Below are 23,375 nucleotides of genomic sequence, written 5' to 3'. Positions count from 1 at the left end.
TCGCGTCGAATCGCGTTTCGTGTCACATTCGTCAGGCACCCTTCGTGTAATTAATTTCATACGAAGGAGTCGTTTGGAATAAATCACAAATCCATATCAGGATTACGAACTTACCCGATGGGAAAATGCTGGCTGATTTTTCTGCCAGAGATTGGTTAATTAGAAACGCGTGCCACGACACGAACTATAAATCCAGGGTCTAGGGGTTAACAGTCCTTTGGCAGAGGTGCATTTCACCTCGTCCTCTGTCTTCCTTCGATCCAACTCTAGATCCCAAACATCGACAGTTTCTTTTTTTATTTTAATTTCTAATTTTGGAATTAGATTTTTATTAATTTAGTTTCCATAGATGCCCAAAAATATAAACAAATCTGGTGAAGTTTATTTCCTCGATTGAATTTCGTGTCAAACATGCTATTGCATTGCACTGCCATCTGTGACTGGTTGAGATTTTCCCTGTGATTTCTGAATCTTAAATATATAATCACGTGTAAGTAATAAGGAGGATTTTTAAATGTCGCGATAAACAAATTTGGTAAAATTTATTTCCTGCATCAAATCTTGTGTCAAATATATGCTATTGCATTGCACTGCCATCTATAATTAGCATCTACTCGATATATTTCGATGAAGGATATTTTGTAAAATGGAGGATTTCTGAAATTAGATTTTAAATTGGTTAATCCTTCAATTGCCACACCGAAATCACGTGCTTCTCTCAGGATGCCATGGGAGTGCACCACTAGATGCAAGATTTGTTTTATTTCTTAGATTGATGTGTTAACAAAAATTTTTAATCGTTCAATGGGACACTTTTTATTTCAAAGTATTTTCTAAGTTGCGATTATATTCCAAATGCACTAACTGTCAATTTTCATCCAATGTAGTTCAATGTAGTTCAAGTAATTCAAGCGTCCCGTCATATATGACCAACATGGCGTCACAGGAGAAAGCTTGGCCGGTCATATATGACCAATATGTCAGTCAAAATGTAAACATGTTAAAATACAGAAAACTGCAGAAAATTAAAGAAATTAAAAATGTTGTATTTCTACGTATTATAAGTAGTATTAAACACAACTTAGTTTCAACAAATTCTCTGCGTTTTAATATCCATATATTGACTGTAAATCTTGTATAGAAAAGTAACTGCGAAACGCTAAATTTTCTCTGCTGAAATCTGTCGACCGGAAAGGGTTGAACGCTAATTATTCGATCGATGAACGTATTTAATTTTTGATTAGGGTGATTTACTACCGATAAGGGTTAAATTTAATCATAAATACGTTCATCCGAACTCTTATCTACATCACCAAACTGTTATCATCCCAGATAACCTAACATTCCTCGCAAATTAATTCAACACTCCCAACAAATTAATTCCTCCGCGTGAAAGTACCGAGAAAAAGAGGAACGAGGAAGATGGGATAAAAGCCAAAACGAAGAAAGCAGTGTGGAGCCGCGTCTTCGGCAATCAATATCGACCCTAGATCGGCAGAAGCGGAGGGACAGGTGGACGGATCTCGCGGTTTCAGCGGAGCTCTCGTTCGCTCTTGTGCGCAGGCGCAGAAGGGAAGGCAAAGCACGATGGCAGATAGGCCGGTCGCGATAACGGCGGACAATTAGTCGATGCTGAACGATAGGTCGATGATGCATCCGCGCGGGCCGACCTTCGACGGTCCGCGGGAACGGGTGCGTTGACGATAAGCGGCGCGAGACGAGAAAAAGGAAAGTAATCGATTCCTCGCGCAGGGAAACAAGCGTGAACTAGCGTCGATCGAACGAGACGAGTTTTTATTTTTCCACGGGATAATTGCACACGACGAGTCGATGACGCGGTTTCTCGGGGATCTCTTGGAACGCTCGCCAAGGAGGGGAGATTTACGAAGTGGATTGCGAGGATGACGGAGGTTAAGGATAAATGGCAGAGAGGGAGGCTGGGTATTTTTCAAGTCGTGAGAAAATTCTTGTTTCCAAGATTTTTAAATTAATATTACTCTTTTTGGGTCCCCTGTCTTTAATGTAATTATAGGATTGTGTTTATGGAGTATCGTATGGGGTGTTGCAATTCCATGGGTTAATTATGTACTAAATTTTTATATGCAGAATTTTCTATACTGATTATGTTGATCTTTCATTATGTTCATCTGGGAATTATTTATATTTCCTTTATCCATTTGTTGTTTTGGTTGTTCATTCTAGGGTAGCACCTAGGGTATTCAAATTTGGTGAGTTAATGATATATTAAATTTTGATATGCAGAATTTTCTGTACTGATTATGTTGATCTGGGAAATATTTATATTTTCTTTGTCCATTTATTGTTTAGGCAGTTCGTTCTAGGTGAGCCCCTCTAAAAATGTGACAAAGAAAAGTAAATATTATTTAAGAAAATATAGGGACGTATTTGAAATATTTATTGAAACGAAATTTGCTTATAAATTCTCACTATTTCGGTGTTTTATTTTTCTGGTATTACTTTAAAATTGTTATACAGTTATAATTGCCAAAATAGTTATAAATATTAGTATACAAATAATAATTTTCGTCCCTTATTAATTATATCACTTATTTATTTCAATTCTGACAATTATTTTTTAATTCAATAGAGGACATTATGATTTAAAAATTCTTGTTAATAGCGTATGGTAATATGAACCTTTCCTGTAGTTTCTAATTATACGGCCACAGTTTATGTGATTACATTTTCTAATAAAGTCGCATTATTCTCACAGGAGGCATTAACAGGTTAAATGCCATGGAAGTCACCAATGACTAGTAATCACGTCGCTAGTGGCGCCACCGGTGCTAGTGGCGCTAGTGGGGCGCATCGGTAACCAGAGATACTAAGGTCAGTAATAGCAGTTAATTTGAAATATTACCAAGATCATACTAGTCATTACAACGACGCAAAAAAGCTCATAAATCACAGAGTATATCTAATTAAATTTTATTTACTAGCTATACCTAGTTTCCATTTTATTTATAGAAACCCACCAAAATTTAATAAAGCAGGATTATGGTTCCATAATAAATTGTCAATTTTTCAAAATTCACGGGGTCATACTTTTTCTCATAGATATTTTCGTTACAGAAAATTAGTAATTCGTAAACTTTCTGCCTCGAAGTCAACGATATTTTTAAAATGTATTTTACAATTAAGACGTAGAATTATTTTGGGTAATTTAAAATTTGACATATTAATTAACATCGACCTCTAGCATCTGATTAAATGGCGACTGGGTATAGCTTCTCGAGTGTAAAGGGTTAAAAAGAAAATGAAATAAAAATTCATAACCTCCAAAAGCCAATTCTGAATCACATCATTTTTCACTTCATACAATCCCATTAAATATATAGGAATTTTGACTAAAAATAATAATATATAAATAAATATAAATATATAAATATTATTATTATATAATTCTATTACATAATAGAAGATTAAAAAATTAATAGTAGATTAAAATAAAATAAAATAAAAATTCATAACCTCCAAAAGCCAATTCTGAATCACATCATTCTTCACTTGATATAATCCCATTAAATATTTCCCATTAAATATATAGGAATTTCGACTAAAAATAATAATAATATATAAATAGATATAAATATGCAAATATTATTATTATATAATTCTATTAATTTAAAATTTAAATTATTATTTTCTATTTAGAATTGATCTGCCCATCCACTCTCTGACACCATATGATCAAGAAATAACGTGTGTCCTCTCATCTTCAACTATTCTCGCACCACACTATGGATATACTCTACCACACTATGGATAGCAAATAATCGAGGAAATTACCAAACAATGTGCCCGAATTACAATTCTATGCCTCATAAACAAAGAAAACTCGGTTCTTAGATGCTTCTAATTACCATTCGCCTGAAGAGCGCGACGCGCGCATTAAACGGCGAGGAATGTCGAAGGCGCGCGAGGCGGCCTAAAGAGGACAGGCCGGCGCGCGTGGCGTGTCGAAAGACGGCGTTGAAAACGCCTGCCTAGTCGAAAGGTTAATTAGCAAATAAATAATTATAACGGCGCGAGATTAAATCAGCCGGCCCGTGTCGGCGACCAAAGTGGAAAGCGCGGCTCGTGACCGCGGAATAACAGCCGCGTGCATGAGCAAACCGCTTCGTTGTCGCGTGGGTGTGCCGCGATGGCCGGTGATCCGCGAAGATCGTGCTTTCACGATCTGCGCCCATTTTTCCGCCGATTCTCCGCCAGCCTGAAACACTGACGAAACCTCGCACGAAGATCCGAATCTTCTCCCAGACGTTGTACATCGTGCTGGGGAAGACGAAGAAGTAGTAATAACTTATTCGAAATAAGTTGCGAATTATTGGAAACGGTGTAATTTAATTAGATGCAAATATAATATCGACGTGATTGATGGAGTGTTTCCATATGAGTACGCGTCTACCATGTACCTGAGGACTGAGTATCTATTATGACTACGTTGTCAAGCAGACAGCAGATCTTTATGCAAATGCAGTGTGGTGAAATAAGCGGTATATATTGGAAGATTTATTTGCTGCAATTTAATAGGGGTCGAATAACCCTTTTCAAAATTTCTTTCTTTCAATGATTGGCAATACGCTACTGAGTATAGTCATCGACATATTTCTACAGCTATTGTATTAACCTATTCTCTGATCATCTATATCATATTGCAATTCTAGAATGATCAATGTATAGATCAATTATCGCTAGAGATATTCACAAAGGACAAGACAGTACTGAGTGTAGCCATCTATACAATACTATAGCCATTGCTATACCAGCATATTATTTGATTATTTAATTTCTCGATTTCCGTTTTGCTTTTAACTTGTCTTTTACCGAAAAAAATTCTTTGGGTACCTTATGCATCACGAGGGGTCATTTGACCCCTTATAATTTTGTAAAAATAGGTATGTGTAAAGTATCAGTACGTTTAGTGTTAAATTACGATATACTAGAGTGGTACTTGATTAGTAGAGTGTTAGGAAGTTAGGCTGTAGTCGAATAAAAGATTTCTTAATGATCCAGGTCCTACAACTTCATCTTCTTATAAAATCCATTGCACAGTACTTTATAAAAATTATTTATAAAATTCTCGTAATTAACACAATTGCACTTGTATGAGCGATAATATCGATACCGAATATAATAATTCCCACTTATTGTACAGAATAAAATGGATATTCTTAATTTCCAACAAATTTAGTGAAACGCCATCTATATTTTATAGATTCTCGAAAATTTTCATAACCTCTATACTTTAATTATTTACTAGCTTCTGATCATATAATGGAATTAATTTTTCTGATCCCAAAATTCCACGTTTAACGTTAATCAATGCACGAATAGGCAACTCGATGACAGGAGTCCCTAGTCATCGAGAGTCCCTAGACTCTAGTTAGCTGAGAGATGGTCTTTCGCGTCCCAGGATGCATCGCGAGTGGATCTCGCGACCTAGAGGGCGGTCCAGTCGGCGCGACGGTCGCGCATCATAGAGGACGCTTTCGAAAGGGCTTTTTCCATGGGGTATCGGGACCTGTTATCTGCCATTGGAGGTGGTCAACGACGCGGCAAGGGTCTGGCCACATCAGATAACACGGGGACCGGAGACAAAAGGATGCATTAGCCAAGCGGCCGCTAATTAACCGATCTTCCATTTTCGAGGATAGGCGTGACTCTTTCACTCCGGCCGATCTTCTCTTCTGTCCACGTAATGACAAATCCCGCATAAATTACGAGCACGCCAAGGACGGACGTGATCGGTCACGCCTTCGCGTCCGCGCCGGCATTCGCCGATCGACCATACCGATACCTCTCGAATGGGTTACGTAACTCGCCTAGACAGATCGTAGATTAATGCTCTTTCCTCGGATTTTTAAAAGGAGAATGCAGGCTTTTGGCATTCTCTGTGAGAAACGGTTAAATTCCTTGTACGGTGTGTTACTGTAAAGATGCTCAATGGAACGCCACCTAGTTGAATCGTGACGCCATATTGGACGCTACTGAAAGTTTCATATTTAGGTTATGTTTAGATATTAGCTATTATTTAGGTATTTTATATTTTTGCATACATATTTAGGTATTAGACAGGTTGTATATTTATTTTAGGTTATATTGTGTGTCCCAAAATTCACGCAAGAAATAATTTTAATAGAAAACATAGGTTACTAATTAAAAATTGTAAATATTGCTCGCACAGTGCTACATTTTTAATAACCCTGAACTGTCAGCTATCACATTGTCTTTTTCCTTCGTTGACAACACTTTATGGTGCAAAATTAAAATCTTGCATAAATTTTGGGGCACCCTATATTTAGGTATTTTTAGATTTTATTAAGTTTTGTATTTAAGTTTCTGAATTTGATGAGTGCTAGTAAGATAATCCTGTTAGTGGTCAGCACCCTGAGTCTGTGTGTGTCTCAGTGCTGTCCAACATCTTTGATTCCTTTGATAATACAATAATAATAATAATAATACACTTGCAAATCCTACACTGTATCCTACACTAGTTCTGTGTAATTTATTTTAGTTTAGACTGCGAAATTTTAGATTAATGATGGAAAATTGATTTTTAAATGCGACTCTTGGACCTTTTTGTACAAAGGGATTCTAAATTTTAAGGTAGAGAGAATATTGGATAGCTTTGGGTTTGTATTCATGGTTAAATTGTTAATTTAGCGAACAGGGTATTCGCAGTCTAACCGACTAGACTAATCATTTTCGTGATTGACAATGTGGAAGGTTATTTCAAGAAGGGCAGTCCCTTTCAGGGGCCAAAATATTATGACCGGGGAAGCATTCTCCTCTAGATTAAATTTCTCCAAATTTTAAGCTTGTTAGCCTTACCTGCTTCTAGCAATCCAATTACCAATATTAAGCGAGTTCAATGGGTTGCGATAATAAGAATTTTAGACAATTGTCCCTTCTCAAATTACCTTCTTCCTTTTTCAGAATCCATAAATTTTCCAAATAAAAGAAGTTTTCTATTCATTTCCCTTCACGAATTCTGTCTGCGATGCAAACATTGGCATCTATTAATCCTTTGCAAGACAGAAGTTGCATGAAATATACTCAAGTAAACACAAAAAAATCTCTACAATGTTAATAAAAATAATAAAATCATTCTAATCATAATATTGACCAAATTTAAATAATTAAATTCAGTTATGGACCATATACCGTAGAATTCGTCTATAAATAATGAAATTTCGTACCAAAAAACCAAGACCAACTCGACAAGCCAAAATACACGAACCTATGCACCAGTTCTCCAAAGTTTCTGCATTTTCGAAAAGCCCACTTACCTAAAACAATCTGCCCACATCTACCCAAAGTCAATATATCGCGAAACTACCGTTCCCTCGTGTCAATTTTCCACATAGTCCTCGGGACCAACGCTCCGAGCTCGCAGTGTCCGTAACTGCCCCCCACCCTAGTCCGCTGGCGGCTCGCAGCGCCTCTCGCGGCCGGAGTCACGAGTTCCCATAGCGCTTGGTCGCGGAAGACTCTCGCTAGTCGTAATCTCGCTTACCTGGAACAGAAACAAGCGCAGAGACATTAGAGAGTGGCTCGTGATGCAACGGGGCGCGTAGGCGGCGGTCCGTGGAAACATTAATCTTCGCGAAACGCTCGCGGTTAATGAAATCCACGGTCACTCGTGGTGTTAGGGGACGAGTGTGCTCGACCTACGCGGAGTCACGTTGGCTAGAGAATATCGGTGAGTGAGAGTACATCATTTTACACTGTCACATAGGACAGGGGTGAAAAGTTCTTCGCTTTTGGTTAGATTTGTATTTACAACTTCCACCACTCCACCACCATCGTTTCGATATATAGTCAATCTTCGTTCGTTTCCTAGGATACGAAGTATAGTGTCAGTATATCGACAGTTATCGCTCAATGACAGTATATTCTGACGAGGAGTAGCTTTAGTACCTTGCTAACTTCTGTCTGCCTTTTGTAATTGAACAGACCTAAGGTATTTTCTTTTTGGTTCCGTTCTTTTTTCGTAGATTAGGAATAGAAAGTAGCAACGTTCAGGATCAGACTACTGTGCATACTGCGCATGCATACAAAAGAAGGCACAGTGTGTTTGCATCCTGACGATGGATGATCTTCGTCACCATCTTCTGGAAATTTCTGTCACTGCCTGTGATGATACCAGTGTCAATGTAGTTAATCAACCGTGCGGATGTAAACACGTCGTGTCTTCTTTTCTCGAACGCACTATACTTAAGGGAGCTTCGTGCAACTCGGAGAGCTCGCAATAACAACATAAGGACGAAATGATAGAGTAGCGGAGTCAAATAGGTAGGACAGGGGTCGGTCTGTTACTGGCAACTAGGGGAGTCGCCAGTTCGTCACCTCTGGCTTAAATCGTAATCCTTTTCACGGTCGCGTATCGTACCACGCGATACCAGAACTCAACAACGCCCCCTGTCACTGACCCCACCTATCCTTGCCCAGTCGTTCCGACCCCACTCGGACGAAAGGAAAGAAATCACGCAACACCCCGAGTATCGCGTGTCGTTGTGAGTTCGTCGGACAAACCACCAGCCTTGTCTCCCTCTACAATCACGCGCGTGGCCAGGTACACGTGAAATCGGGGCCACCCTCGTTCCCCAGCCCCGTGTCGGGCCGATTGTCGCTGGAAAAAGGGACACTTGTCGCGCGCGTTGGGACACGCGCTGAAATCGTTCCGGGGGTGTGGTCGTGCACAAGTGCTATACCTGGACAGGTGACACCCAGTGACAATTTCCGGGCGTCCCCTCAATGGGCCCGAGAGCCGGCTCGAGCCGAGTCACCGTGCCCATTGTCAGCGGAGACCGGGTGACATCACGTGCACGTCAACGATCCGCAAAAGCGTAACAGGATTAGCCCCGTCTGGGGGATTCCCCGGTTGGAAAGTCGACCGCTTTGTCGCGCCACTGTCGTGCTCCGGAATGACAGAAAGGAAGATTATCGGGGGAGCCCCCGCTCGGTGTTACCATTGTCCCCAGTGATCCGAGGGCTTCTTTCCAGTTAAGTTCAGTTTGTAGGCTTGGTGAGTAGCGTTGGGGAAGTAGTTTCGAGTGGTTTCAATTGTTGTTAGATTATCGGGGGAGCCCCCGCTCGGTGTTACCATTGTCCCCAGTGATCCGAGGGCTTCTTTCCGGTTAAGTTCAGTTTGTAGGCTTGGTGAGTAGCGTTGGGGAAGTAGTTTCGAGTGGTTTCAATGGTTGTGACTCTTTAGGTGCGGTTTTGTGTGGATTTTTGAAAGGGTGTAAGTTCAATACTAGATCTATTACGACATAAATCTATTTCGTCTTGAAAATTTTTATTTAAAATTTTGCGTTAAATTTTGTCGTATACGAATAATTAATTTTCTAATATTTTCTAAATTATACTTCATTCTTTTTAAGGTTCTTTCTCTTACGTTTTCATTCTCCGGTTATTTGACCGATCATAGTAAAGTTGGTATTGAAGATTTTTGGTTTGTAAATGATCGTGTAAAAGAATATTCTGATGTATATTACTGAGAATGTGGATATACTGCAGACTTACAAGAAAGTCTCTCTTTATCCAATAAATATTCAACAAATAATCCCCAGCCCAAAATACTTATTCTACATTTAATTTAATCCAAACCTAACCTAAATACCAAAGTTAAAATCATCATTGATAATAAATTCGTTCAAAAACAATTTGCAAAATACAAATGTACAAATGAAACTCAAGAAAGACTTCTTACGAGACTCTCCAACTTCTCAAATAAAATTTACTAAAAATATTTCTTAAATAACCTAACCTCAATTTAATGAAAATTCATGATAAATAACGAAACATTCGCTTGACAAAAATTCGCAACCCAAGATAAAAATTCGCAACCTAACCAAGAATATATATAACCACGTATCGTTAACTTGCTCGTTACGCCGCCATCTTGTTGCAACGTCTCTCGTCGCCTCGCTGCGCGCGCAGGCGTTGCTAAATCGGCCGTGATCCGAAACGCGGCGCAGGTAGAGACTTTTCAAGCGGGAGACAAGAGTGGACGCGGTGCAACGTCGAAGATTCATCGCTGACCGGCCTAAGCGGATAATTATTTTCCGAGGGCTCTTCGAAAGCTCCTTTTCACCGCGCCGGTTGCTGTTTTTGCGCTAGGGGATCGCGCTTTCAGCGCCACTCGACCGAACACGGTTCTTCCGAGGACCGAGCCGGATGATTTTTAAAGGAAAGAAATAAGTCGAACAATTTTGTTTACAGCCGATTTCACGGGATGAACTCTCGGTTTCCAAATTTCAGAAAAATATTGCGGCGTGGGTACACGGGTGTTGCTGGTTGAGGCTCGTTGGTAGGGGTAATGAAGGGTTAATGCGATATTCAAAATGGTTGTAATTTAGAACTCACGTGGACGTGGAATTCGTGATGAGATGAGATCATGGTCATTTTATAATTTTGACAATAATGCAATAAAATACAAGTTCCTCAAGTTTTCCGTAAATAGAAGGATGTTGATACTCAAGTAGATAAATACTAATTTTTATATACTGAATTAATTCACTGCAGCAAAATTCTGATTTTTCATGAAAGTATTCCAATATCTAGAAAATAAAAATTAAATGATTTTGGAAATTTGTGACTATTTTGTCGAGTAATATATCCACTTGTTAGTTAGTTCCATTCCTTCCTAAACAATTTTTGTAAATACCTCCTGAAAGAATTTTCCTTTTCCCTTGCAACTCACTTCGAAAATTCTTCTTTAATTACATTTAACCTAATTGAGGTACGTTTTTCTTTAAACTAATAATTTCATTAGTTGATAAATAAGCCATGCAGTCATCTTTCAGTCCCGATAAATGAATACCACAATTAAATAGGCTAATATTCTTGAAATTTGTCAAATATAACACAGCCTATTCTTCAAGAAAAATTCCTCGTTCTTTTTGTTCCCTCAGAAATTACTATGGACAACAGGAAAGGAAGAAATAAATCCTGCCAGACACTCATACCTAATTAACAAACAAAAAATCCCTCAAAAGGACCGTCTTAAATACCAACAAACCGAAAGCAATATTAAAAAAGGAGAGATATCACACTACACCGCCATCTACAATCGTTACGAAACGTAAGCTACCTCCACACCCTCGAACATCACAATCGCAGTCCAAGCCTGGAACCATCGATCACGACCTTTAGCTCGCAGGAGTAGCAAGAAGGAGCAGAGGTCCTGGATGGACGTCCAGCTCGTAATCGCGACGTTTTTATTCAGAGGGAATGACGAGGCTGTATATCGAAAAAGGAGAGGTACTGAAGCGAGCTGCGGAAGAAACGGATCCTGAGAGAGCGATGAAATCGACTTGTGGCCAGGCTGGACGGGGCGAGGCACGGAGGAAAGAAGGGCCGACAATTAACCTAAACGAAGCGGGAGTGGCGTGACACGTACTTTGTCGCGCACGTCTTCTGACATCAGCCACCGTGGGAGATCGCTCCTGTTGGATGCTGGACGTTTTCATGCACCTCGTCACTTGTCTAGCACACTTGCGCACCTCAAAACCGAGGATCTTCTTATTTAGTACTGGGACTACTGGAAGGGTAAACATGACATGTCCCAGGCATCTTATTTGTGCAGTTTCTTAAAACAAGTTTCTGCTTTTGATGAAATTAATCCTGACTTTTATTGTATTTTTATTGTGAAATTGTACAATAGTGAAAATTACTATCATTTGTGTATTATAAGGTCAGTAACTTATTAGGGGTAAGTAGTGCTAATGTTAAATGAAATATATTCACTATTATGGTAGAGTAATTTAAGGAAGAATAAATGACTATTAGGTTCGCATTGCAAAAACTTTTGTATTGTTATAATAATTTTACAGATATGTGGATGAATAGGAAATACGTAAATACATGGAAATAGTATTTTTAGTTTAAAGAAATTGGAATTTGGGAATTATAGTCAATAAGAAAATTTCATGTGAATATATCACGGAAATTTATTTTCTAAAAGCATAACTGTAGTTAGAATTTATAAACAGTTTATAAATTATTACATTTATTGTTAATAACAAATTGTTCGCAATGTAAATTTATAATAAAAGTAAAAAAATTGTAAATTATTGACTATCACTTAGACTTACAAAATACTTCTGTTAAAATTTACCTATAATTTACAAAAATTTTATAAATTATTACATTTATTGTTAATAACAAATTGTTCGCAACGTAAATTTATAATAAATGTGAAAAAATTAACAAACTATTGACTATTAATTGAATTTATGAAGTACTTGTGTTAAAATATATTTATAATTTACAAAAAGTTTATAAATTATTACACTGATTGTTAATAACAAATTAATTTTGTTAATAACAAATTGCCAGAATATAAACTAATAATAAAAATGAAAAAATTAATAAATTATTGGTTATTAAAGCGGAAAAATAATAAATAATAGAATTGACAAAGTTGTACAATTTCCGATTGGGGTGGGGAGGTCGACCGATCGACGGCTATATAAGGGGCGACGCGACGCAGCGAGAACTCATTTGTCGGTTCGACTTCGGAAGTGTCACGTCTAAATTTTCGTTGTGCGCGAGGGGTGGGAGTCGAAGTGAGGTTGGGGATGGCTACCCCAGCCTTACCCCACCCCATTAAATAATTTACTAATCATTTTTATTTTGTTTTCAGGTATTAATTATTTTTTTATTTCAGCTTTTATTTTTTTTTCTTTTCAGATGTTATTTATTCCTTTTTATTTATTTTTATTTGACATTTCGAATATTTCGTATAATATTCGAATGTCTCATCGTTGGGTTGTTTATGTCTCATCGTTGGGTTGTTCATATTTCATAGTTAGGTTGTTCATGTTTCATCGTTGGGTTCTTAATAATTTTTTTATTTTTTCAGATTTTAATTTTTTTTTCTTTTCAGGGTTTAATTATTTTTCTCTTCTCCGATTTTATTTTTCCGTTTCTAGTTATTTTTACTTAAAAATTCGAATATTTCGTACAATATTCGAATGTTTCATCGTTGGTTTCTTTTTCTCTTATCGGTGGGTTGTTACTTCCACTTGGTTAACCTTCATGGTTTCTGTTCGTTCGTTTTCTCTCCTCGTACTAATCCGTTTCCTTTCAGGGTTATATTAACAATAATATATTCTGTTTTAGCTTTTAGTTTCCCCAAGATTTCATTTCGGATCCATCAATGGACGACGCGTGATGCGTACTATTTTTAAGTAGTCATAAGATAGATGCCTAGACTAAGTCTCATGTGCGCGCTATCTGTACGAAGGTAAACTACCTAACTTGGAGCGATTATATTATTTCATATCTTTCCTCTCTTATCCCTCTCGTTTACCAAACAGAACATAATTGTTCTCGCGATACTCGCGATTGTTCTTAAGTATCGACTAGCCTGCGCGACGTGCTCGCCTGTACTCGACAACTTCGCGTCTCATAAGTCATCCTCACGATTCGTTTCCGACACTCATTTCCAGCCACTGTCAATCTCGTCAAGCATCGAGTTCCAGGGTAGCCCTCGGGTCTCTGTTTCCTCTGGACTCGATGCGGGGGCCCAGCACCCTGGTCGTTCGCGACTGGGGCATGGGCCTGCAGTTGGACGGGCATAGTGTCTACGGTTAGACCACAGGGATGATTAAGTTCTACCCCGTGTGGCTGGGATGCGAAGTGCCTGTCTGGCTTGCAAGGCCCCGCTGGACCCTCGTATCGACTCTGGAAGTTTCATTGGCTCGGGGGCTATCCTTGGTCCACGTGTAAGTCTTGACGGGTATGGTAGTGACTGGACATGGACTAGGCCCGAACGGGAGGGTGCCGAGGCATGAAGTTGTCTTGTACACGAGAGTACATCTCGTAGGCTAGTCGGTCTTTCGAATAATCGCGACCTCGTTCGGGCGCGATCGCGATTTTTAACTTGCTCGCGTGTTTTAAATTTTATTTCTTATTTTTATGAGAAATTAGATATCTTAGTGTCGCGACAATAGAGTTGTAGTATACCGAATCGAAATTCCCTTTGTAAGACACGAAATATAATAAAGTGTCAGTAGATTTTCACTTTAACTTCTTTCGCTCCAAGTTAGGTTAGGGTACCTTTGATACAGGTAGCGCCAGCAGGCTGCGCCACTAGGGCGTATGTCGGGTCTCGATGCGTAGCCACCTCCTCGTGGTGAGACCTGGTAATTGGTATCGTTTTCCAAAGAATAATTTTTGGAAAACGATACCAAGCTAAGAGCTACGCACAAAGTTTAAGATATTTCCTATCTTTTGTAAATTTTCGATGTTTCAGTTAAACATTTGACGATTTTTCTGGCTGCGAGAGGTAAGTGGACGGAATTCTTAGCAATGACATCATTCAAATACAGTTATAGTTCATAAAAATGTATAAATAATCCAATTTCTTATTAATAACAAATTGTTCATAACGTAAATTTATAATAAAAGTGAAAGAATTAATAAATTATTGGTTATCACTTGAAAAATATGATACCAATGTATAAATGAATTTATAATTTGCAAAAATGTAAAAATTATTGCACTTATTTTTAATAACAAATTGGTCACAACGTAGATTTATAATACAAGTGGAAAAATTACTAAATTATAGGCTATTACTAGTATATATAACGTAATTGCGTGAAAATGTATCCATAATTAGCAAAAAGTTAATAAATTACTACATTTATTGTTAATAACAAATATTTTGCAACGTATATTAACGATAAAATTAAAAAAAGTTAATAAATTATCAGCCACTACTTAAACAAACAACGTATTTGTGTTAAAATGTATTCATAACTTACAAAATGTTAATAAATCAATAAATTTATTGTTAATAACAAATATTTTGCAACGTACATTAACGATAAATGTAAAAAGAATTAATAAATTATTAGCTACTACTTAAATTAGCAACGTATTTGTACTAAAATGTATTCGTAACTTACAGAAAGCTAATAAATTAATAAATTTATTGTCAATAGCAAATTAAAATTGTTGTTAACAAATTGTTTGTAACGTATGTTGACGATAAAAGTCAAAAAAGTTAATAAATTATTCGTTATTACAGCGGAAATGTAACTTTTAAAGGAATCGGTGAAGTTCGGAAATTTTCGCCGATCTTCGGCCGGCCGCCGCTATATAAGGGGCCCGCGTGCAGGCTCGAGCCAGTTGTCGCTTCGACTTCGGAGGGTTCGCGTTAATATTTTTTCTTTCTGTTTCAGGCTTTAATTATCTTTCTTCTTTCAGATTCTATTTCTTTTATTCTAGATTTCATTGTTTATACATACGAGTATTTTGTACAATATTCGAATGCTTCGTCGTTGGTTTATTTGTGTATCATCGTTGGCTAGATCAATGGCTATTCAGTGGCCATTGTCCACTCTCTTAAATAATTTAACAATAATTTCTTCTTTCAGGTTCTAATTATTTTTCTTCTTCCAGATTTTATTTCTTTCATTCTATTTGTCTCTTTGTTTCAGCATTCGAGTATTTCGTACAATATTCGAATGCTTCGTCGTTGGTTTACTTATGTCTCATCGTTGGCTAAATCTTTCCTTTCACAAATTTTACGACTTCCGTTCGATTTGTTTTCGTTAGAGCGTTCGAGTATTTCGTATAATACTCGAGCGCTTCCTCGTTGGTATGTTTATATCTCACCGTTGGAATGTTTCTGTCTCGTAGTTATGTTGCTCAGGTCTCGTCGTTGGCTTGCTCGTTCCATTTGGTTATTATCCTTGATGGTTTCCTCGTACTAATCCCTTTCCTTTCAGCTACATATTAACAATAATATATTCTGTTTTAGCTTTTAGGTTTCTCAAGATTCTGTTTGCGACACATCAATGAACGATGCGTGCGTTTACTTTTAAGTAATCATAAGATAGATCCATAGACTAAGTATCATGTGCGCGCTATCTGTACAAAGGTAAGCTACCTAACTTGGAGCGAAATTTATAAATTCTCTATCATTTTCTTATCCCCCTCGTTTAGCAAATAGAACATAATTGTTCTCGCGATAATCGCGATCGTTCGTAAGTACCGACTAGCCTACGCGACGTGCTCTCGTGTACTCGATAAGTACATGCTTCGTAAGTCATCCTCACGACTCGTCTCCGACACTCATTTCCAGTCACTGTCAATCTCGTCATGCATCGGGTTCCAGGGTGACCCCCTCGGATCAGTGCGTCTTCTGACCTCGACGGGGCGGTCCGCTGCCTAAGTCGTACGCGACTGGGGCTCGGGCACATGCTGGCTGACGGACTAGTACCATCTACGGTTAGACCACAGGGATGATTAAGTTCTACCCCGTGTGGCTGGGATGCGAAGTGTCTGTCTTGGCCGGCAACCGCCTAGCAGGGCCCTCGCGTTGACACTAGAAGTTTCATTGGTTCAGGGACTATCCTTGGTCCACGTGTAAGTCTTGGCGAGTGCGACAGTGACTGGAATTGAGCTAGGCCCGATCAGGAGGGTGCCGAGGTATGAAGTTATCTCTGTACACGGGAGTACATCGCCTAGGCTAGTCGGTCTTTCGAATAATCGCGAACTCGATCGGGCGCGTCGCGATTTCCTATTTGCTCGCGTGTTTGATATTTCATTCCCCATTTTTATGGGTACTTGAAAATATCTTAGCGGTGCGACAGTAGAGTTTTAGTATACCGAATCGAATTCCTTTTGTAAGACACGAAATAAAATAAAGTGTCAGTAAAGTCACTTTAATTTAATTCGCTCTAAGTTAGATTAGGCTATCTTTGATACGGATAGCGCCAGTAGGATACACCACTAGGGCGCATGTCGGGTCTCGATGCGTAGCCACCTCCTCGTGGTGAGACCTGGTAATTGGTATCGTTTTCCAAAGGAAAATTTTTGGGAAACGATACCAAGCTAAGAGCTACGCACAGAGTTTAAGATATTTACTATCTCTTGTAAATTTTCAATGTTCTCTTTGAACTTTGAAAATAAAGAGTAGGCAATATCTGTTGAAATAATACTTAAAGTAAGAGGAATAATATAAGAAGAGCAAGGTAAGTAAGGTGTAAGTAAGGTAAGTAAGGTAAGTAAAGTAATTAAAATCTTTAGCAATGAGTAGTCTATATGTGGTATGTATGCGCAAGCAAACGATGCGAAATTTGTCTCGATAGAGTTGTGCGAAAGTGACGTCATTTCTTGGAATCGGTTGGCGAGCAACCTCCTGTCATGTTATGTTATCCCGATGCAAAATCACAAAATCGCAAAATCGGCCGAAAGTTTCTCGCCGAGATTGCAAAAGAATTGTCCGGGGAATTCTTGGAAATGACGTCATTTCTCGGAAGTGGCACGGCGAGCGATCTCCTAGCATGTCATGTTATCCTGATACAAAATCGCAAAATCGGCCACAGACTTTACGTCGAGGCTACAAAACTATTGTCCGGAAAATTCTTGGAAGTGACGTCATTTCTTGGAACTGATTCTGTGAGCGACCTCCTTTCACGTCATGTTATCCTGATACAAACTCGTGAAATCGGTCGAAAGCTGTTCTTCGTGACGGCAAAGGTATTGTCCGAGAATTCTTGGAAATGACATGATTTCTCGGAACTGACTCGGCGAGCGACCTCCTTTCGTGTCATGTTATCCTGATACAAAATCGCGAAATCGGGCACAAACTTTTCTTCGAGGCAGCAAATGTATCGTCGAGAGAATTCTTGGAAATGACGTCATTTCTTGCAAGTGGCTCGATGAACGACCACCTGCCATATTATATTCTCCTGATACAATATCGAGAAATCGGTCAAAATATTTTCTTCGAAGCCGCAAAGGTATTGTCCACCAAAGCGGGAAAAGTATTGTCCAGGGGCGGAAAAAGTTTTGTCCAGAAGCGGGAAAAGTATTGTCCAGAGGCGGGAAAAGTTTTGTCCGGAAGCGGAAAAAGTATTGTCCAGAAACGGCAAAAGAATTGTCCTCGGAGTTCTTGGAAATGGCGTCATTTCTTGGAACTGGCGCGGTAAGCGACCTCCTAGCAAGTTATGTTCTCCTGTTACAAAATCGCGAAATCGACGACAGACTACACGCCGAGGATGCAAAAGTATAGTCCGGGGAATTCTTGGAAATGACGTCATTTCTTGGAACTGTCTCCACGATAGACCTCCTGCCATATCATGTTCTCCTGATGCAAAATCGTGAAATCGGCCAGGAATTTTTCCTCGAGACGGCAAAAGTATTGTCCAAAGAATTCTTGGAAATGACGTCATTTCTTGGAACTGTCTCCATGATAGACCTCCTGTCATATCATGTTCTCCTGATACAAAATCGTGAAATCGGCGGGAAATTTTTCCTCGAGGCGGCAAAAGTGTTGTCCAAAGAATTCTTGGAAATGACGTCATTTCTTGGAACTGTCTCCATGATAGACCTTCTGGCATATCATGTTCTCCTGTTACAAAATCGCGAAATCGGCCAGGAATTTTTCCTCGAGGCGGCAAAAGTATTGTCCAAGGAATTCTTGGAAATGACGTCATTTCTTGGAACTGTCTCCACGATGGACCTCCTGTCATATCATGTTCTCCTGATACAAAATCGCGAAGTCAGCCAGAAACTTTTCTTCGTGGCTGCTAAAGTATTGTCCGAGAATTCTCAGAAATGACGTCATTTTTTGGATCTGCCTCGGAGATAGACCTCCTTGCATATTATATATTCCTGATACGGAATCGTCATATTGGCCGAATTTTTTTTCATACACTCTTATGTCTTTGCTTCATTACACTTGATACTTGAATTATGCGTAACTACGACACTGTCATAGCTAGAAAAGCGTACAATGGCTGCGTGGTATTAAAACCTCGTACACACGTTACCGACGAATATTTTCTCGACCTGAAAGAATAGAAAGTGTTCAGGATCCTGTTCTACCGAATAATTATCCCAATTGCGAATGACAGAACGTTGAAGTCCACTCCTATCGTTACTCGGAACAGGCTAGGTCGAGGTATCGAACATCTATCCAGCCATTAACGTCATCCTCGCTAGGGTGGGACAGCCTGGAATATTCCACCTACATTTCTAACCGACTTTCATCCGACCCTCGAATCGAAATCGATTCGCGGCCACGAAACGCGCAACGAAACGAAATACCCTACGCGATTTCCACTTCATCCAACGCCTACCACCGATCAGCAAATATTGAAGCGAACCTTCGAATGTTTAACCTCAATCTGGTCAATAATACCTCTTGCTATTTCTCCCTTTTGTCTTTTTTGGATCAATTTCTGGGTATTCAATCTATCGGCAGCAGGTGAATAGGTAGAAGGTTTAGTTGGGCAGGTCTAAAAATCTGCGAGTAAAATGGTGCCATAAGGACAGAGTACTTAGAGTACTCGATCTTCAGTGACTGTAGAATATCTCTCCTTCTTCTCAGTAATTTTAAAAACACTCCAAACTACTATTATACGTCCAATTTCTCCTAAATGTCTCGTTTTCTGAAGATTTAGAAAAATTCCCAAAATTTTAGGAATATTTAAAATTGTTAAAAACAATTACAGATGCGGTGGTATTGCTAGGAGCGAGTACTCACGAGCGCCACCTCTGTCGGGACTCTCTACCCCCACCACGGCACCTCTATCCCCACCACGCTAGCGAAGATGGAATCGGTCGGTGCCTTCTATCGGCACCCCTCGTAATTCTCGCCGGTTCTCATAGATTCCCAATAACAATTCCTGCGGAGAAGACAGAGAACTTCCACTGCTTCTCGCGTAATCGCGTTTATCTAAATTGAGTCACGATACGGATACGCGTCTTGAGACACGAAGAGGGACGTGGCGGCGCGGTGAACGGCGGGGCGACGGGGTAGGAGGGAAGGTCGAGACGCTGAGGAATCGATCATTATCGAAATCAATATGTGCCCTTCGATCCTTCGACGGCTGATCGAGTCTCGGAGATAACGGGGCCGGAGCAGCGGAGATTTTAGCCAAGCTTTAAAATTTCGGGGTCACGGCCAGATGCGATCTACCGGCTTGGCTTTTCGTCCCGTGAGAGGCGTCGATTCGAAAGAGGAAAAGATTCGATCAGGAAAACGCCTCCCCGAACCCCGTGGTCCCTTCGCTGGCGAACTCGATAATCCGATAACGCGTTGGGATTAAATGTGCCTTCGCGATGCTGTTAACCCTTTGTGTCCTGGAGCTGCCTTTGAGGTACTTTCGTTGAAATAGCAATGTGAACCGAATATACGTCTGGTGGAACCTGCGAATGCTATAGTATATCGAATTGTGCTATACTAGTTCCATATAGAGAGTATAATATATCAGTATTATGAATAATAAGTTGGATAGGAATATATATATGCACATAAATTTGATAGAGTACATTACTATGTATAAATATTACATTATAGCAGCAGTGGACAAGTACTATAGGACAATTGTATGATATAGATACTATAGCACAACACTGTGAAGGTACCATAGGGAAGCAGTACTGTACCATAATATAGCAGTATTTTACAGATACTATAGCATAGCAGTGTTCTAAAGGCAGCATAGCATAGCAGTAATATATATCTACCATAATATATCAATACTGTGTAGATACTATAGCATAGCAATATTGTAAACCTATCATAATATATCAGAGTACTGTGTAGATACTATAGTATAGTAATACTGTATATCTACCATAATATACCAGTACTGTGTAGATACTATAGTATAACAATACTGTAGAGGTAGCATAGCATAGCAGTACTATATACCTACCTACACTGTGAAGGTACCATAGGGAAGCAGTACTGTACCATAATATAGCAGTATTTTACAGATACTGTAGCATAGCAGTGTTCTAAAGGCAGCATAGCATAACAGTAATATATATCTACTATAATATATCAATACTGTGTAGATGCTATAGCATAGCAATACTGTAAACCTATCATAATATATCAGAATACTGTGTAGATACTATAGCATAGTAATACTATATGTCTACCATAATATACCAGTACTGTGTAGATACTATAGCATAACAATACTGTAGAGGTAGCATAGCATAGCAGTACTATATACCTACCATAATATATCAGAATACTGTATAGATACCATAGCATAGTAATACTGTATATCTACTATAATATACCAGTACTGTGTAGATACTATAGCATAACAATACTGTAGAGGTAGCATAGCATAGCAGTACTATATAAGTACGTACCATAATATATCAGAGTACTGTGTAGATACTATAGCATAGTAATACTGTATATCTACCATAATATACCAGTACTGTGTAGATACTATAGCATAACAATACTGTAGAGGTAGCATAGCATAGCAGTACTATATAAGTACCTACCATAATATATCAATACTGTGTAGATACTATAGCATAGTAATATTGTAAACCTATCATAATATATCAGAGTACTGTGTAGATACTATAGCATAGTAATACTATATATCTACCATAATATACCAGTATTGTGTAGATACTATAGCATAATAATACTGTAGAGGTAGCATAGCATAGCAGTACTATATAAGTACGTACCATAATATACCAGTACTGTTTAGACACTACAGGACTATAGAGGTACCATAGTATATCAGTACTGTATACGTACCATAGTATATCAGTATTACATAAATACTATATAATAGCAGTACTGTACAGGTACCACAGTACACTAATCCTACATAGATGCATTGATATATATGTATAGATATCACAGAACAGTAGTATCTGAGAGACACTGTAATATAATAGTATAATAATATTATATTATATACAGTACTAAATATTATAGTGTTATAGATCAGTACTATACATTAGTACACATATACTATATGTGTATTCAAAATATGTTTCTTACAAATAAATATAAATTTTTTCTCATTCTTGAACAAACTAGAGTCACTCTCAGTTTCCCTCATCCTAACCTAAAAGCAACATTGAATATCCTGAAAGAATATCCTCGACAAACTGATCATTTTCTGAACCACGAAACGTGACGTATTCGGAATTAGTAATTCCATTTCGCAGCATCTCCACAGAAAATTTCCCGCTCAAATTGCCGTTAGCGGTGAAGAGAAATCGTAAGTGGCGACGTCTGGCGACCGATCGGAGAGGTTTGGGATTGAAATGAGCAATCTCAGTGGCCATGCTTGTAGCCTTAATGAAACGAATTACGTTATTCTCGGTTATTATAAACACGAAATGTCTTCGAATTACGTCTGAAATCCGCAGGTAATCGGTTTTATTAAAACAAATTGGAAATGTACAATGTGTGCACGCGGTGAGCATTAATCGAGGCAACGGAGGCACAGGAAAGTCGACTTGGATTAAATTTAATCTTTTCGTAATCGTTACTCGTTCGCCTCGACGTCAACTCCAATTTCTTTAACGGATTCGTTAATCCTCGCGATGATCGTGCAGCGATGGGGCATTTAATAACGAATAATCGGCGTCGATCGCTTCTGCGGATTAACTTTAGCCGAGATACGAGTAAGTCGTCGATGCACGTAAATACGATGTTAAGCTTTAATTGCCTCTGCGTTCATAAATCAACAATGGTTATTAAGTTTCGCGTATGCTGCCCCTATGTTGCGCACAAGGAATCGTTAAAGTGGCATAAAATGTTTATACTCGACTTTAATGATGCGCGATACAACATGCGCCGTCGATATATATGAATATATATATATTTCCAGAGGATCTTCCGAAAATAAAAATTATTTTGCTAGATATATGTCATAATTGTTTATCGCGAAGAGTCATTTACGTGACTCGCACGTGTCGTGAGATATTACTTCGTTAAGATATCCATGCGCGTGACATACGATTCGTTATAAGAAAAAATGATTTTGATAATGGTATAATAACATTTGTAGATTTAAATAACAAATTTACTAACGGATCTGGTAATAATTTATATTTATATAAATATATTTCCCATATATTTAATTCGGTTATAGTGAGAAAAATATTTATTTCAGAATTACTATTAAAGTACTATAGTTTATCTTTTCCATATCAAAATTGAATTTTTTTTAAAGCCCCTTTAATGAGAAGGAAGCCCCTTTTTACTGGGAAGATTGGTAACCTCTGATATATAAATATATATAGAGAGAGAGATAATATAAATATAAATATATACATAAGTACATTTAACATATATAATATATTATACAACTGTATTTTAATACTACAATAATATAATATTATTTATTATACTATATTACAATTAATTATTATTGCTGTATTATATTAATTAAAATACTACATTGTTGTATTTTAAAACTATATTAATATAATACTATTTATTGTACTATATAACAATTGTATTAATTATTATTGCTGTATTATATTAATTAAAATACTACATTGTTGTATTTTAATACTATATTAATATAATACTATTT

This window comes from Eufriesea mexicana, unplaced genomic scaffold (genome assembly GCF_001483705.2).
Source record: "Eufriesea mexicana isolate 0111107269 unplaced genomic scaffold, ASM148370v2 scaffold1490, whole genome shotgun sequence".
Classification (NCBI taxonomy): Eukaryota; Metazoa; Arthropoda; class Insecta; order Hymenoptera; family Apidae; genus Eufriesea; species Eufriesea mexicana.
The sequence above is the reverse complement of the archived record's forward strand: the minus strand, read 5'-3'. Positions refer to the sequence as shown.